The sequence below is a fragment of the Equus caballus genome, chromosome 17, assembly GCF_041296265.1.
Source record: "Equus caballus isolate H_3958 breed thoroughbred chromosome 17, TB-T2T, whole genome shotgun sequence".
NCBI lineage: Eukaryota > Metazoa > Chordata > Mammalia > Perissodactyla > Equidae > Equus > Equus caballus.
The window spans coordinates 94,698,473-94,718,012 of NC_091700.1; the positions used below are offsets into that span (position 1 = coordinate 94,698,473).

General features: G+C 40.7%; 1 long non-coding RNA gene across 1 annotated transcript in view; it reads left to right on the forward strand.

Annotated features, from left to right (window-relative positions):
- The first annotated feature begins 2,270 nt into the window (after nt 1–2,270).
- Nucleotides 2,271–19,540, forward strand: part of LOC138918567 (uncharacterized) — a 41,440-nt gene continuing 24,170 nt past the window's right edge. The window contains exons 1-3 of the long non-coding RNA XR_011428083.1: nt 2,271–2,446; nt 2,873–2,972; nt 9,285–9,398. This is a non-coding gene — a long non-coding RNA (uncharacterized lncRNA). The remainder of the gene's footprint in view (nt 2,447–2,872; nt 2,973–9,284; nt 9,399–19,540) is intronic.

Sequence of the window (19,540 nt, forward strand, 5' to 3'; positions counted from 1 at the left end):
TTACCATAATTTTTTTCCTCCTGGGAGTACTAGCCCTGACCCATAGGTTCAGAGCAAGTGAGATGCTCAGCAGGAAATGCTGAACCTTGCCAATCAAAGAGTGGGCCATGGGACCACCTGGGAACTTGGTAAAAACGCAAAACCTCTGGCCTCATCTCAGACTTATATTTTAACAAGATTTATATGCACGTTAAAACTTAAGAAATACCACCCTATAGTAGTTATGCTCGTTATTCAGTAGAGCATCAGCTACTTAGACCCTCTGCTGCATTCAAATAGTATTTTCAGCAATTATAGAGTGATTCAAACATGCATGAATGTGTGAAACAGAGCTCCTACTCTGTGCCCGGTAACTTATTAACTGCTAAGAACACAAGTAAAGTACTCCTGGGCCTTAGTCTGAAGGAGCTCACAGACTCATATTTACACATACACATACATACGTGCACAAATTATATAACCCTGCATGAACAAATTGAATTTTTTCTTACTTTTCCTAATGTTATGGTAATTTTACGTAATATTCGTGTAATTGCATGCACATATTCATTTTATTCCCATCTTTTGTCTTAATGTATCACTAAGATGAGTAGTGATCATGGCTCTTTCTAGTGATATGAAATATGTTTTGCCTAAGTTTGTATGTCACATCCCATTTAAGCAATGTGAGAGCTTAGGCTATAACCTAAGCTCTGGTTACCTTTTGCTCTTAGACTTGGAACAGAGCACAGTTTTCCCATAGATCTGCTGGGCTGCCTGGATCCGCTTGGCCTTTGAGTTGATTTCAGGATGACTAGCTCAAGCACTAACTCAGGCACATTTTGAAAGCGGACTGTAACATCCCTAGTATAAGTTCTACTATACTGCATAATGCCTCTTTTCCCATCCTGAAATAAAATTCACAATACACCACGCTGGCATGTGTACTACCCTTAAAAATTCCTATAGTGTTTGCACTCTACATAGAAACACGGCGGCTGCAACACTTACCAATCCCGACTGATCCAGGTGTGTAACGTTAGACCATGAGTGCTGCTGCTAGCCCTGACTGGGATGGTGAATGGCTCTTGGTAAGGTTTTGAACCAAAAAATGCAAATATATCTCAATTGACACAAGAATCACATTCCTAGAAAAATCCACTATTTATATTAAAGCCAATCAAAAATAAAAGACACAAAATAGGTTTAAGTTCTAGGCTCAGATAATTTTAAGCAGTATTTTTTTTTTTTAACCTGAAAGATTATCTAGTAAGACATTAGAAATTTGTACAAAGCTCAGGACAGTTTTTTGTTGTGCAATAGGGCCCTGAGCTTCACAGGATATCTAATATCCTTGGCCTCTGTCCAATAATCATGGGCCCCCAGCTCATTGAGACAAAAATTGACCCCCCAAATTTCTCCAGAAGAGAAATCCTCCAGGAGGCAGTGCTGCCCCATCGAGCCCGCTGCTCTAACCAGACTTCCCGGGGAAGTCCCCCACTTCCTCCCCACACTGCCTTTGGAAAGAGGCCAATGGTCCCTGTAGCTGGAATGTTACATGTGGACATTTACCTCCATCGCTTCTGTTATTTCCCTTTCTCCAAACACACTGGTGTGCTCCTACCAGCTAGCAAGGGCTGATTATTAAATATTTAGAAGTTTTGCAAGCCAATTGAAGTCAAGTTAGTAGTTTAAATCGACCATGATGAGAATATTTATACAACAGAAATTGGAAAATGCTACAATTCAGGGCTCGTTTTGTGGGGGGGAGGCACAGTTGGTAAATATTTAACAGATTTTATATGAAGGACCTTTGGCAACTTCCTCTTGGTCTCAGTTTTACACATTCAAGTTCCCTTCACTGTATCACACACATTTACTCTTTTGACTGATACTGTTGAGTGATATTACTCTCAAACAATCCATGCTACTTTTTAATACATTATGTCAGAAGCCACCAGACCCCTTACTGGCCTTCATGATTGAAAAACTTACCCTTAATTTCAAGGTATGAAAATTGCTTGCTGCTCTTTTTAAGACACTGATTGAAATCTAATTGTAACAAAATATACACACACACAGTCATATGCAAAAAAGAGCCTTTTTTTAACCTGTGAGTGTTGATGAGGTTTTGGTGAAGGTAGAATTTAAGAAGGGGGCGATAGAATGGAGACACTAGAATCATTTCTCCTCCATGCTCTGCCCTGCAGCCCAGGGTCAAGCCCCCTGCGTTTGGGAGGGTGAGGTCACAAACTGACCCAGCTGCTAGGGCAACAATAGGACTTTGAGCCAGCAGCAGTAATATGACCAAGGTTGTAAGTTTGCTCAGAGACATTGAGGAGAGACTGCACTTGGGCCTAGTCCCGGAAATGAGCACCATGAGAATGAGGAGTCTGGGACAGCACTGCTCCTTACCTTGAACACTGGAATTGCCATGGTTGGGGGTGGAGTGAGTCTCCTCCCAGAGGTGGGGCAGGTCATAAACCCGGCCAGGGAGAGGGAGCCGGAGAGGCAGGACGATAGGGTGGCTGCCTCAGGGGGACTGCTGCGCCTGCCAGACTGTCTGCGGACATCTACCTAAAGATACTTTTTGGGACTTCCAGAAATAACCAAGAGTTACTGAAAAAGGAAAACTAAGTTAGGTGGAAGCTGTTAATTCAGCAGACATTTGGGTTACCCTTCAACTAGGAACACCCCTTCTGGGACTATTTTGATATCTAGCTCTGACTTTGTAAGTTACTGTTAAACTAGTGGTTTCCTAATTAAAATATAATTGTCTCTTGGGAAACTTAATTAAAATACAGATTCCAAAGCCCTAACCCCAAGATTATCATGTTAAGGGCCAGGTAGGGTCCAAGAAGCTGCGTTTTTAATCATCACTCTTTTAATGCAGATAATTTCAAATATACAGCGTAACCCCTTGCTTTTGCTTCTGAGCAAAATAACAGTTGCTTCTATTCATGAAGAAATTCACCTTCACATGATCTAATCAGGTCAGTATATTAATTCTAAAAAAAAAATTTATACACTTCCCAATTGCTCTTCTCAATTCTTAAGAATCTTCCCAAATAATGTTTTCTAAATTTGATTAAATCAGACTTTAAGGGTTTAAAATTTTGCAAAGAAAAACATCACACCACTGGAGGGACCAGCACATATTCAATCAACAAAATATTACAAATCATTTCCATTGGAATCAGTAAACCAACAAACCAATTGTAGCCAGATTAGCCAATCAGGAATATAATGAGCTAAATTCTTCCCTATTTTGAAGGGCATATTAATCCAGGTAGAATGAAACATGACAAAGATGATGTAAATATGTGTTTCTACTCTTCATTCCTTTCTCTGTATCAAAAACCCACAAACCCGGTCTTCAAAATCTGTCTATATGACCATAACATAATCCAATAAAAATGTTAGAAAATATTTTTTCTTTTTAACCTAGAAACAAAGAGTAGTTTACCTAGTCACTCATTCACTGAATAGATCAGTTCTGGCATTGTTTCAAAACAGTAATGGCAAATTTGGAGAAATAAAGCATAGTGTTCATTATTGAACTTGCAACGCAGAACAAGATACACCAATGTCAGATAAAATGTATTGATCTTGCAACAAGAAAAAAAGGACATAGATTCCCAGTATCAAATCTCTGACATCTTAATTCTCAATCCTGCTTTTTAATTCCATAAATCTAGCTATTTCCAAGAAGAGCATAAGAGGTTTTTTTCCAACTTTGTTTGAGGCAAGTGAATTTTTTCTTTTATGTATGAATGAGCAATGTCCTTGATCAAATGGACACTTAGATGAAAGACATAGTGTGTGCTATGTGGTAGAGCAATTTCAAAGGGCAGTGGGCCCTCATCCCAACTGAAATGTTGTAGGTTACTAGGCTATCATGATGATTACAAAAGGTATGAGTTGAGGGACATTTTATGTCACTTATGGCTATAATTTCAATATTCATATTATACTGCCATGCATCCTAGTGCCAAAGTTGTATTTCATCATTCTACTAGAATACTTCACAACTACCTAAAAAAATTAAGACAATCCAAGAGATGTGTAACATTTGAATGCTTACACTGAAAATGGTTATAATTGACTAAAATAGTTGATCTGTTTATGATTATTGACTAGCTTCGAAAACATTATAAATCGTTCAAATACTTATTCATCTCCCACACTAAAAATTCTGATAGATAGGGGCCAGCTCCATGGCACAGCAGTTGAGTTCAGTGCACTCCACTTCAGCAGCCTGGGTTCGTGGGTTCAGATCCCCGGCACGGACATATACCACTCATCAGCCATGCTGTGGTGGCTCACATACAAAGTAGAGAAAGATGGGCAGAGATGTTAGCTCAGGGTTAATATTCCTTAGGCAAAAAAAAGAGGAAGATTGGCAACAGATGTTAGCTCAGGGTGAATCTTCCTCAGCATAAAAAGAAAAAATCTGATAGATCATAACTGAAAATTAAAAGTGTAAATCATATGAAATATGTTAACATAATCACAATCTGGGCTCACAAGGTATGACTTAGGGGTGTGTAGGTTTGGAGAAGCAAGAGCAAGGAAATTGTGTTATGTAACTCACATGGTGTCAACAGCCCCTGTGATAGCCAACCATAGGATGCTGTGGATGTGATGGCCTGGGAAACGCTAGGAGAACAGAAGCATCTCCTTATGACTTATGATGTCATTGCTCTGAAAACAAATAGCATTGGGCTACTCAACGTGATTGACTTGCCATATGTGCTGATTTAATACTGTGCTAGCGATTCCACAAAAGTTTATTACATTACAATACAAACAGTCATACAATACCATCCTCGGCAAAGTCTCTTTCTAAACCGAAAAGAATTAAGCACATCTGGACAACACCTTTAATTCATGTGTTTTTCAAAAGATGATGTATACAGACGCGAATTATGCTAATATTATTTTTCTGCACAAAAATCCATTGTAAATAATGTAAATAGCACATCAGAATAAGAGGTTTTTAATTGATATTTTCATACAATATTTTTCCTCTTTACTATATTCCATAGCCTGGAGGAAACTGTACAAACAGTGGAAAAACAGAAAGAAAAATTAACAAATTAAGAGGGAGACAGCCTGCCAGGCTTCATACGAACAAAAACGGCAGAGCGTTTTCCTAGAATAGTATGGTACACCCACTTGGCACTTTCCTCATTCGGGGGGAAGGAATAGCATTTTCTCAGAGGCATATTATGGTAGTAACCTGCACAAAATTAACTTGACCATAGTACAGGAGAGCTTTTTGTCTAGTTGTAAAATGTTTGTTATTTTGCTAAAATTCTTATAGGCAGTGGTCTTGAATTTTTCTTGAAATAAAACAAAACTTTCAAAGAAACGCTTCACAATTACAGTGTACTGGGGACATCCAAAGATAGAGGAGCAAGGTCCCTGCTCCATAGACATTCAGTGTCTACTAGAGGAGAGAGAGATGCACACACAACTGACAAGTGTCACAACTGTGACAATGCCACAGGCAGACAATGGAAGGGGCTTCCGTAGAAACGGGTAGGATTTCTGGAAATAATTCTATCTTATTACATCAGGAATCACTGTATTTGGATGAGTCATAAAAGGGAGAGGAGGATTTCACCAGGCGATGATGCCTGAAGACAACTTTCTAGTCAAAGGAAACAAGAGGAGAGAAAAAGGCATAGAGGTCTAGCAAAATGGGCTGACTTGGATAAGTTATAACGTAAGAGTATAAATGAGGAGGAGAGGGATCTGAGAATCAGTGATGCCAACAGGCGATAGAGATCCTTAAAGCTGCATTTAGAAGTTTGACATTTATCCTATTAGGTTACAAGAAGGCACTGTCTATGAGACAATGAGTTTTATGGAGAAAAGAGAGCAAATAAGATTTCCATTTCGCGGGATGAAGCAAGGGTTGAGCTAAGGATTAGGATGAGATACAAGGTGGGAGAGGATGGATGGGGATGGTCAGGGATGTCACAAGAATCAAGGTCAGGTAGATCTCAGGGTGACATCAGGGTGTCTGGTGAAAGTGATCCTAATAAATGGAAGGAGCTTTGTCATTTGATTCTCAACCTGTCCCCACACCACAGTCACCACATCAAATGGGTCTCTTCATGCGATCCGTGTCAAGATGACTGTAGCAAATTATTATAACATTTAAAGAAAACATTGTCTAATAGAGGATAGATTGAAGTAAGGGTTCACCAAAGATGACAAAACCAACTAGGAAGGAAGAGTGGTAATAAAAAGGGAGGAGGATTTGTAGTATATTTTGCAGGTGGTGTTGTTCAACTTAGTGACACAGTGAGTATGAGAGGATGAGGAGTCAAAGGGGACTCCAAGGTTCCTGGTTTGGTGACCAGATATACAGCTAGACCCACAGGTGTTCATGTGACAGAAACCCAATTCCAACTAATCTGCTTAACCAAACAAATTATATATAGACGGCGTGCCTATAAACATGTTAGCACACCTTCAAAAAGGAGTATTGCTCTTCCCTGTAGACAGGAGCTCAGTCTCACAACTTACAGCATCACCCCTACATAGAATACACATATCTTCCATTGCTTTCTGGATGAGGACCCAAGTCCTTGACATGGTCTACAGGACACTGATGGTCTGGCCCTTGCACCCTCCAGCCCCGCACCTGCCCCTTGCTCTCTCAACCCAGCACCATTGATCTTCAGTCAGTTTTTCAAAAATGCTTTGCCGATGCCTTTGCCATGACCTCACTGGCACCATCTACCCCAGACGCTTAACCTTGTCACCTGTGAACATGAACTCACCCTTTAGCCCTCTTCTGTTCTGATTACTTTCTCAGAGAACCCTTCCTTGGCCCTCCTGCCAGTTTCCTTGGAAATATATCTTTATAGAATTTCATTCCTCTCCTTGGAAGCAACTTTTACAGTTTGGGACAATACATTCAACAGTGATATTATTTAGCATTAGACTAAACCGCAGAAGATTAGGGCTCTGTCTGTTTAGCTGTCCAATTTATCCCTCAGCAAGTAACATAGGTGCTTGATAAACCTTTTGAGTAAATAGTGAATGAATGAGTGAAAAAATCAGCATGGAGGAAGATCTGTCTCCCGTTAACACGAGTTCAGCCTTGCCATTGAGGGGAAACTCTCCCCCACCCAACTTGCCCACACCACGTTAGACGAAGAAGCATTGGCTCCATCTTGTCCTGACCAAGGTTTGGCTGTGTTACAGGAGACACTTTGGGAGCTGTCACTGGTTGTTGTCTTTGCTATCCAGAAGGAAGAGTGCCAGATTCAGGATGCCAGCTCTGATTAAATTCTTTTGATTCTGGGCTTCCCTCTGACAGAGAAAGGAGGAAAGGGGTTTGCTGGTTCATGCTACCGCTGTGGAAAGTGAAAATACAGTTTTCATTCATTAGAGACCACGTCTACCAAATAGCACTTAGAACTCTGCAATACCGTCTCATTATAACATAACAACGCAGTTTCAAGAGAATTCATCACTCTTTCCTACTTCATTTGGCTCCTACCATGACCACACAGCTTTTCAAAACTCTGTCGTTCTGGTTTCCAAAATTCACTTGGAACTCCAACAGAGCCTTCCCCTCCCAGCGGTTGGAGAATTAAGGCACGAAACACATGGAAATACAATGTTCCAATCCATCTAATTAATGCATTAAGTCCCTCATTTGCATAGTACAAATTTCCCTTTATACTTTCAGTTGCTTGGCAATTGCTTGCCTCAAGAAAATATATTAGCAGTTTAAACACAGCTTAACAATAAGAGAAATAACAAAGACATCAGTCCTATTTCAGAAAGCATATTTCAGAAAGGAAAGGGAAAATCCATCATAAAAGAGGACTTCAAATCTTAAAGTAGCTGAATCACTTGATTTTGAAAAATAATTTAACCATAGTAATTAAAGTAACATCTATTATGCTGGCAGGCAGGAGGGGCGTCAGTCAATGTCTGTAGAACAGATGCTATCAGCAAAGGCGTGCAGCATCTCCCCAAACATGTCTTTGTTATAAAGGACACAGAGATTGAAAGCCCCTCTGGCTTTACAAGGCAAGAGGACAAACAGATCTGACTCCAGAGTTACTTTAACCTAAGAACCAAAATGCTCCCAAATAGGGGTAAGATTTTGAACCAAACTTCACAATGAACCGACAAAGTGCTATAAACCATACTGAATCATTGGAAAGAGGCAGATGGGCGGACAACTTTGATCCTAAATTAATCCCAGCTTGTGTCAAAATGCCATGTGCTCTGCAGGCTTCTGGAGGGAGTGGCTAGCAGAGGTGGGCTGCGCATGCTCTTCCAGGACAGCTGACCTTTGAATGGGAAAGCTGATATCCCTCCCTGCATCGTGCTTCCTCACCATGTGTGCAGAGGACTCCCCAGAAGTCAAGGCAGAAGGGACAGCATGATCTTTTCTAATTCAGATTTTCTATAAAAACAATAAATGCAAAGTAGCATTCAGATACACATGCCATTGCCCGTGGTAAAGCAAGTGCTTTTCAGCTCAGAGAACCCTCACAAGAACAGTTCAAAATGCAGGATTGAGACTATGTGATGAATATATTGAAAGCCCACCTCAATGAATCTCTCACATTCTTTCACATATTATCAAAATTCAGAAATACATTTCAACAATATTGCTTTTCTGCAATGACATTCACAATTTCCAATACTTTTAAATAGCACATTAAAAGACACAGAAAACTTTTGAGTATATATATAAAATTCCTACTGATATTCTAAAAATACTAGGAAGTAGGAATTTTGACTATCATCATTTTTCAGGTAAGTGCACTCTTTCAGAGAACTGAAACTGTTTTTTGTCCAACATATCAGAACAAGAAAGTTGCAGAGTTGTGATAAAATGAGATCTATGATTCCAAATCCAAGCTCAAGAGGAGGAAAAAATTAACACCTGAGATTAGGTTATACTAAGCGTATGCTGGTAGACTTCAGGCACATGATCTGATGTGTAGTATGTGAAAATCAATATAAAATGGCTTATTTTTCTACCGCATCACTAAACTGAAATGGACATTTTCTCAGAATGTTGCTTTTTGGCGTATATATATATAAATATTAATAAAACAAAGAAGTAAACTGTGAGATGGGGGGATAAAAAGAAGTTATGATGCCCCAACAAGAAAAATACACCAAATCAAGACAGACAAAAACATCAAACAGCAGGAATATTGGTCACCAGTTCCTGACTAGTCACCCTAGTTTGAAAGCATCGGATTCAGAGCCAAATATTTGGAGGGCACCTAATAAACTGTCCTTTCCTTCGATAGAATAAGAAGCAGCTGTGACCTAAGAAGGCCGCGTTTCCTGGGACTGCTGTGAGGGACAGCTCCCAGCTCCTAAAGGCAGGCACTGAGCTGTTTGAGGAAATGTTTCTACACGAGGTTTGCAGGTTCTGATTTAAGTTTCCCAGACTCCAATTTTGGAGTCATCTGCAACTTCATTCTCTGATTCTTCACATCTCAACAGTCCCCAGATCCTCTTATATGAGTCTCCCATTGCCTCCTGGTTGCCAACCAACCAATGATCTCAAAACCTCCTTAGATTTCTTCTAAAACACCAGAATCAACTCCTAAGCGTCATCCCTACGTTTCAGTCTCCCAGTACTGCTCTGATTTGTCACTCCCCATCAAATCCCTTCAAACACCTGACGGAAAGACGCAACATCCTTAGTCTATCACGGAGCCTTCCATCATATGGCTCGAACCCACCTTCTCCCCCACTTCTGCCCTCATATGCCTCATGCTTCCCCCAACCAACCAGACTTGCTACCTCCCTCACATGCCTGTTTATCCTCCTCTTTCTGTCACTCCTGTTCTTCTTGCTACACTACTTCCTTTCACACAGCTTCATGTGTCTCAACTGGACCTCTCTTTGAAGGCCAAAAGAAATTGCTACCTCCTCCATCAACCTTTCTCCGAGCTTGTCCTGCTGTCCAGACCCCTCCCTAATCTGAAGTTTCCTAACGCTTTATGCAGCACGTTATGCACAGAGTTAAGGGGTGTGGTTACCAGTGTACAAAATCGTACTGCTCCCCCACTAGACAAGTATAGACCTGGTATTCAGCAGACCATGTGCAAATCCAGTGGTATGCTAGTAAATGCTTAACAACTAGCTCTTCATGGGGGAAGAAAAGGGCCCAGATTTGTAGTGTTTGCCAGTTTCTGTGGTGTAAATACTCCCATCATCACCAATTTCAAGCAGCCAACAGGCTATCCCTGAGTGTAGAGTTGGAGAGAGACAAACAAAAGCGCACCATTATGCAGTATTTTCATTACACAGATAAAATAGACATAACTTCAAAAGCAGAGAGAATAGTAAAATGCAGTAAAATAATTAGGAAGTGGTAAATTTTGAATACTTTTGTTTTCAAAATATAACTTATGTAAGTTTAAGTTTATATCATTTAAATTTTAATAATGGCTATGCTTACTGATCAGCCACAAAATTGTTGGAAATTTAAAAATCTGTTTTTGTAAGCTAATACCCAAAGACTCTAGCACAGAAATCCCTCTTCCACACCTTCGCAGCTCCGTCTGACCTTGAAGAAACTACTTTACTTCTGGAGCTTTAGTTTTCTCATCTGCAACACAGTGATACGATATTAAGTTAGTGAAAGGATAAATATCTAAGACCATGCCTCATAGATGGTTAGATCTCAAAAAATGGTAGTTCACATTGCAGTATCATTAGTTCCATTTTTGTAGACCCCATAGCACTTAGCACTGTATGGTTTTTTTTGTAATAAGAGCTTAATATATCTTTGCAGGATAAATCAAGTTGTACAAATTAAAAATTTCATTTTATTCCTAGACATCTCTTCATGCGTAGACTTTAGGGAGGACAGCCAGACTATATTGCCACCAGGGCATAGGGGCTGCCTTCTTTTTTGTCTAGGAGTAAATCAGTGTCCACAATGGGGACGCAAATCCAATCTGGGAGACTGTTACATTAAATCCAATGGAATTTGTTTATGGAACCAACACAATGTTTCCAGAAGTTTCATTTTTCTAACAGGTGGTCTTTGAGTATAGGCTTTGATTCATGCTTCACTCATAAAAGCCATGACAGACTTTGACCTTGAGTGTGAATAAATATTTCATATTTAAAATAACTTTTTAAATCTGTAGGATGCTTTGGGTCCAGTCACCAAAACACAAATGCTAAAGGCGTGTTTGCTTGTAAAGCAGATGACCTACCTCAATGAGAACCAACTTGACATAATTTCTCTTTGCACTGAGAAAAGTTTGACGTGGTAACACTTGCAAAACAATAGCTTGTTCAAATTTTATAATGAAGTTGCTTGTTGTCAAGTTCAGCCAGAGTTTCTTGCTCTGGAGGCACAGAGCCATATAAGGAATCTTATGCCCTGGACTTTTGAAGTCATTCCCATTTCATAGCTCACAGTCTCTTCTGCTATACTCATCATCTATTTGTACCCATTCTTCTCAGAGTGCTTGCATATTGCTATAGCACTTCGCTTCATCAATTATTCCATCTCATGCCTCATGTCTCCAATTTCTCTTCTGCTTTCTTCTGTCACTCTGCAAACAAGTTCAAAGTTCCTTTAACTTAACCCTGCACAAACACGCACAGAATCCCATTGGTCCTTATGTCATTGTTCTTCTTCCTTTCACCAAAAATTTTCTTGCCTTTTTGTGTTTTTAAGGACTTATCCATGTTCATTACCTCTCTTTACTCACTCCCCCATTATCCCTACACTCTATGAAATGAGTATTTTGGCCTCAATACTACTGGAACTCTTTTGGTAAAACAAGCCAATGCCTTCCCAAACTCACAACACACTGGCCACCATTCCATTCTCATCCAGGCAAACCTCTGCAATATTTAACACCCTCTGTTCTGGCCCTCTTCTTTTGTCAGTCTTCCCTTATTAAAATTTGTTATATGACTCAACTATTACCAGTTTGCAAACGACATCTCTGTTCATGTCTCCTGTCCTCATCTTTCCACGTTCACATTTCGAGCTGTGGACTAGACTTTTCCAAATGAATCCTAAAAACATGCTTCAAAATAGAACACAGCTGCCTCTCCTCCAAAAAAAAGAATTGTTTAACTCTATTCTACTCCTTGGTTAATGGCATCGTTAATTACTCAGGAAATTGAAGTATCTTTGATGTATCCCTTCATTTCACAACCACATCCAATCATACATGAAATCCTGGCAAATCCCCTGATGGAATTATGCCCCTCCCCCTTCCACTCCATTGATACACTCTCATGGGCTCTTCATCTTGTCCCATCTGGACTTTTTCAACACGGTCTTCTGTATCATAGATTTCTTCAGGGTTTTCCTTTCCCAATCTGTCAGACACACTGCTTTCAAAAGCCATGTTCCTAAACCAGAATGTGATCATGTTACTCTATGCTCACAAAGTTCCGATGACTTCCCACCAGGTAGGGAGTAAAGTACAAATGCCCAGCCCAGCATTCAAATATTTATTTGGCCTTTACCTATCTTTCGAGTATTGTTGTCCATTATCCTCCACGCCCCAGTACCACCTATGTTTGCCATAATGCTCTACTCCCTGTCCCCAAACAGACCCTTGCTCTTCTCCTTTCACCCTTTATCAAGCTATTTTCTTTGTCTGCAAGGATTTTCTTCTTTCCTCGTTCTCCCTCAGTTTATCTATTGGAGAACTAGCTCAACCCAGCTTTTCCAGAAGCCCTTCAAATCTCCTAGTTGGAATCAATCTTTCCTCCATGAATGCTCAATGCCCCATGGCATTTTGAACTGAAGTCTATGTGAATCTAAAGCAGGTCTATTTCTTTCTTATGTTTTTGTCACTCGCACTACCGCCAAAGTGTTTTTCACGAGATAAGGTCCTTAAGAATCTGATTGAGAACCTGTTAAAAATCCTAACCTGTAATTCTGCCAATCCAGATTCACCTGTCCTTATTGTACCTGTAACTATTTGAAGCAATAAAACTTGTGCTTTCTGCACTTTTCTTTGCAGGCTTAGTCACTTTTACAGTACCTATTTCCTGGTCGCATATTTATTTTGTGGTCAGATGTTTTACGATAAATTGGGCAAATTTCAGAACGCAGCCATTCCAGCGCCTGCAACATCTCAGAGTCCCTTGAAAACCTCATGAAACTTAAAGACCCTCCCCCCGGCAAAGCACAGAAGTAAATACAAACATCTCTATACAATTTCAGAAAGTTCGCAGACACGCCCCTCCCTTTCAAACCTGTTGACAGGACACCTAAGAGGTCGCTGAATCTCAGTTAAGAATCCTTGCGCTAGGGGGACGTTTACAGTTATTCCAACTATAAACACAAACAAAATTCCTAAAGCTGCTTAAAACTAACAAGAGGACTGAGAAATTAGCAGTTAGCACGATTTAGAGATCTCCTGAAATATCAGGACAGGCATATCTCACCATTCCCCCAGAATTCTAGAAAAATCAGGAAACATATTTTCTTTTAAATATCTTATTACAAAACATAACATTTTTTAACTAGTATGCTAGTTCAGTTTCTGAAGAATTTTATGAACTCCTTATGGGTAGTTAATATTAGTTATTAGTTCTAATTAGTTAATATTTACCTTAATTAAATGATCTCTAAATGCAGGCAAAAAATATTTTAGAGCTAAAAATTAGAATGGTACTTAAAGCATTTGCCCTTCTTTAGGCTAGCCTTTCGAATCTGAGGGATATACTTAAAAGGAGTCATAACAAAAACCATTTTAAAATATTCTTTGACACAATTTAGTTATAATCTCATCAGCAAATTACAAAGTAAAAATTCTATTTAAAAAACTAGTTATTACACTCTATCTAGCAAAAGCTTGAAAATCAGTTAGACTCTTGCTGTTTGTAAATTTTGTTCCTCAGTCTTTGTCGATTGTAGAACCTCAAGGGGGAGACATTTCCAGTTTCCCTTATTCATTCGTTCTTTCATATAATCATTCGTTCAAAGGTGTTCATAGAAATTTTGCTTTGTATTGACATGATACTTGGTTCTAGGAATACAAGGTTGAGGAAGACAAGTTAACTCCTATTTTCACAAAGTTTATTGTCTAGTAGGGAGAAGACAAACAATTATTTTAAAAGCACAATAATTGCTAGGAGATCACAAAAGGCAGGCTTCTGGGCCAGACTGCCACGTTAGGGAAGTCCTCCTACAGGAAGTGGTCTCCAGGAGTCCCAGGAGAATCAGAGTAGGAGAGAGATGGAGGGGAAGGAGTGGGTCTGTCTGAAAGCTCAGCCATGAGAGGAGGTTGAGACGAGCGGAAAGAGAAGGGAAGTTTCAATGTAGCTGCATCCACGTAAAAAGGGGGAGGAGAAGGGATGAGATGGGAAAACAGGCAGGAATCTGATCATGAGCATCTTGTGTCAGAGCTTAGATATTTTCTTAGAGATAATGGGGAGCCTCTGAAGTATTTTAAGTCAGGAAGTCACATGAGTAGATTTGTCGTTTTAGGAAAATCATCCTGACTTCAATGAAGAAAAAGGACTGGATGAGATGGGCAACAAGATTAGCCCACTGCTAGAGTAATCTCAATGAAAGGTGGTGATGGCCTGAAGTGTCATATTGGTGGACAGCCCTGGGCTTGAAGTCAGGGGGCATGGAGAGTTCTCCTAACTGGGGTAATCTTTAGTTCCAGTGGTACTCAAAGCTGATCAAGAGTCAACTAGAGGATCTGGAGAAACGGCCAGCCGCCGTGCTATGCCCCTTGCATTATTTATTGGTGACTTGTAAGCTGATGAGTTTATGCTCAAGGCAGTCACCAACCCATCTTGGTCCACTCTTGACCATTGCAGCTTTCGAATCCAGCAGGCCATCTCACAACGGGAGACGCCACACAGCAGCCTACAAACAAATTCAGCTGGTGGCCTTTTCCAGCAGGGATCAAATTATCCACCTTTGCCTCTTACGACATTCCTAATAAGCTTATCCTAAGTGTGTCTTCAACAATTTTTCTTGATCATTCTAATCAGATATGATGTCTCATTCCTCTGTGTTCCCAAAGAACTTTGCACTCTATAATAACCTTTATCATTTTCCATATAATAATATAGTTTTTGTTTAAGTTTTATTGAGGTATAGTTGATAAAAAATTGCACACATTTAATATATATACCTCGATGAGTTTGGACATGTGCACACACCTGTGATACCATCAACACAATCAAGGTACTAAACATACCTATCACCTCCAAAGTTCCCTTGCGTTCTTCTGTGAGTTTTGTTGTTATATGCTTTGTGGTAAGAACACTTAACATGAGATCTAACCTCTTAACAATACAGTATTGTGCTCTTTAAAATATGTTAACTATAGGTATAGTTTCTAAAGTCCTCAGACGTGTGTCTTGTTTTTGTTTTTTGTTTTTGTTTTTTTTTTTGCCTAGAGTAAGATGTAAGAGGAGAGGGTGGCCCCAGGAAAAACATGGCATCCAAACTCACGTTTGAAACAGGCTATCCCTTCTGTGAAGTAAATATCAGTGAGTTAATTATGTGATAGTTTTACTTGATCCATTTTTTAAATTTGGTATTGGATTTGAAGTGTTTTTATTGCATGTTATATGCAGAATTCAACAAAATACCAGAAAATAAAAATAGAAAAAAAACAGCCTATATCTTTGCATGCAAAGATGAAAATCAGGATGAACCTTAGCTCAAGAGAGGAGCAGAGATGGTAGAATATCACGTTGTCACATGTGGAGAAAAAGCAACACTTAATTTCCAGATTTTGCACTGGGACTCTAAAGCCCCAGAATAAAGCAAATTGTACTCCAAGGGAACATAGAAGTAGGAAGGTGATGGGTTCATGCAAATAACCCACCGGAGGCAAAGAAGAAAGGGCCTTAAAGGAAGCAAAACATCGGCGCAGTTACGGGTGTAATATTTACCATATGTCCCATATGCTTTCAAATTACAAAAGTGCAACTCTTTCCCACAGCCCATTTGCAAGTGGACCTGACAGCCGAAGCCCACAGAAATCAAAGACTGTAATCTACTATAAATTCTGCCACGCTAGATGGAACGAATATCTGTCAGATTTTTTTACTTAAACTTCTCTTTCTTTAAGAAAGCAGCATCTGGCTCTAAACTGCACATTTAATTGAAAAATCCTTTAATAATAGCATTAATTTTCATCATTTTGCATTCCAGCAGTCTGTGACAAGGAAACATGCTCTGCATGCTGAGGCAGCCGGAACGCGGAGGAGCGGGCAGGGCGGAAGGGGAGAGGCCAGGGTAGCTCGCTCGCAGCAGCCCTGCCCCCAGATAAAATGGGGCGCTGGGCACATGTTAGGATTAAGGAACCAAAGTTCAGGGTTTTTTTTTTTAAATTGATGATATCCTTCAAACAGGACAATGCACTTGAAGCTTATCAAAAGCAAACTGGGCACTTAAGGAGGATCACCCAGCAGTGGTGACAAAGTCCAAGGACCTCAATATCCTTAGACAGGAGTTAGATTAGACGTTCCACCTCAGTTTTTAGGGATCTTATCTTTGTGTTCTTTTTTAACCCCATCTCAGTGCTTCTCTTTCTAAACGGTGTGTTCCCTGCCACAGAAAAGGCAAAAATGGGAACCCATCAGAGTAAATGAGTCCCACATGCCCCACCTCCCAACCCCGTCCCTGGTGGGGTCACAGCAGGGTATGGAGGAGGGTCCTGCCAGCCCACCAGCAAATTCCTCGTTAAAGCTTAGAGACTGACTTAAAATGGACGAGTAACCGTAATCCAGAAGCTGAGGCTGTCCGCAGGGATGCGCTAAGGGAGGCCCTGCGTGATGCGCTGGGCGCCCGGGAGAGGGGGGCACATAGACTAACAGCATGGGGGCGGGGTGGGAGGGGTAGGCAGGAAGCGAAAGAGATTTGAAGAAAGTGCCCTTTCTAGCGAGACTGGGTAAGCACAGAAAAAAGCCAGTCTTTTGTTTGGCCTCCCCAGTGCCTGGGGAACTCGCAGAAGATAAAAGGCCAGACTTTCCCCCTTGAAGACTCCAGGGCAGCACTTTTATTTGTGAACCACACACACCCTGGGGTGGGGATTCCTCTGCTGTTGCCATGACCAACTGCCTGTCACACTCGTTACCTCCTGTCCTCCCCGCCCCCCACTCCATGCCAGCTTAGCATGGCCTAGATTTTTACTTCTCCATTTCAGGAGAGAAAGAACTTTATTTCTTTGAGTTTCTAAGCAGATCTAATTTTAAAGTCCGTTTCCCTCGGTGGCCAAGCACATCTACACAAAGGGCAGACGAAGAATATTTTATTTTTGTATTCAGTGCCTTTCAGACGTTCCTTGTTGTTTTATTTAAAGCTATGTTTGGTGCATTAGCAATGCATAACCTAACTGCTTCACAAACACTGCAAAATGGAAACTGAAGTAGGTGGCCCCCAGGGTGGGGGGGAAAAAAGGAAAACAGACAATTCTCTGGGACTCAAATATTTTCCTGTTATTTCACAGAAATTCTAATAACTAACCAAAAATGTGTTTTTCTTTTTTAAGCGGTCTATGGCCTGACCCCTCTTCAGATTTAATTTTATTACTAATGTTGGGTGACCAACTAATCCTTGTACTACTCAAAATCTCATTAACTGGCTGAAAAAAATCAGCCGAGTAGACTGTGCTTGGCTTTCTGCTCAACCTCAGAGAAGCTTGAAAGTTCAAGTCACCAGGTGATGACATTAGAACTGAGATCACCTCAACCAGCCTGTCCTCATTCAGTCCATCGCTCAGCTCCAGACTATAAACCTCGTGGGATGTGGGCTTTTCTACCACAATATTCAGAATGACTAGAACAGTCCCTGGCACATAAGAGGTGGTCAGTAAATATTTCAGTGTGAAAAATTGAATTATTTGTACATGAGAGAGATCAAAGTCACAAGCTAAACATGATAACATGATACAGCTTTCTGGAAGATATTAGGAGAAAAACATTTGTTTGGGGATTTTTTTTTTTTTTTTTTTTGGTGTGGAAGATTAGCCCTAAGCTAACATCCGTTACCAATCTTCCTTTTTTTGCTTGAAGAAGATTAGCCCTGAGCTAACATCTGTGCTAATCTTCCTCTATTTTGTATGTGGGAAGTCTCCACAGCATGGCTGATGAGTGGAGTAGGCCCACACCTGGGATCCAAACCCACCCAGGCTGCCAAAGCAGAGCACATGGAACTTTGACCACTCAGCCACCGGCTGGCCTGTGTTGGGATTTTTTTTTTTTTTTCTTTTTTTAAAGATTGGCACCTGAGCTGTTGCCAATCTCTCTCTCTTTTTTTTTATTCTTCTCCCCAAAGCCTCCCAGTACATAGTTGTATATTCTGGTTGTGAGTGCCTCTGGTTGTGCTGTGTGGGACGCCACCTCAAAGTGGCCTGATGAGCGGTGCCATGTCCACCCCCAGGATCCGAACTGGTGAAACCCTGGGCCACGGAAGCAGAGCACATGGACTTAACCACTCAGCCACGGGGCCGGCCCTGGGATTTTTTTAAATAAGACGTTAACTTGTATTTTGTTTTCTCCCTGTATATTAGAGATCTCTTTTCTTCTCACCAACTCTGTATTGTGGACTGAGTCTATTTTTTCAAGGGCTACACAAGGTCAAAGTCTAGCAAAAACCAAGCATTTTGTTTCCAAAAATGCCTAACAATCAATGGAGGCAAAAATCTCCTTACAACAACGCATGAAGAAAGATTTTCTTGAGATTAGAGATTCTCCAGGCTGGCTAGGAGGAGGCTGGTAAGACAGAGCTTTATGGATCCTGGATGCTTGTCAGAGGCAGAAGGGTGGAGCTGGTGAGAGCCCAGGGGGCAAACCACTCGAGATGGTTCCAGGGAGACGACACCAAGGGCAGCCTGGGGAAGATGCCTGTGCACCAAATGTATGACACAGGAGCCCCAAAGTCAGCTGGATCTGGCATGGGGGCACAATCACCCTCAGGATAGATGGCAGAAATCGATTCATACATGGTCCCCCACCCAACCCTCCTCAAATTCCCTTGATATGGGTCTAGAAAGGTGGGAGGGGAAATCAGACACTGAGGTCAAGAGATCCTGCCAGCCACGCAACAAGAGGCCCTAAAATTAGTTTACAGAAAATCAAGTGTTCTTTCTTTCTTGCATAAGTTGAGTTTGTGGACTGAGAGTCACTCCAAGTATACATGATGCTTGTTTTAAAGCAAGCACAGATGTACTTTATATTTGTGAATTTATAAAAGGAAGCTCATACTTCAAAGAAACATCATGCTCCTTTGGGCTATGACCTCTGCTCATTTGACTATAAGTTTGACAAGGTTTGTTTTGCCCATGATGTATCCCCAAGGCCTGGCATGTTACCTCACTCAGAGGGCACCAGATAGTTGTTGAATGGATAAATGCGTACACAACTTCCTCCGCCATTTGGGATAATTCAGTAGAAAATTTTCAGATACTTTCAAGAGGATGTCAAATGTGTGTACATACTGGGCACTGTACCATTGTCTACTTTTAGAATATGATTTCCTTTAGGCAGATTAGTATCATTAGCTTGTATAACTCTTACTGATGACATGTGTCTTAGT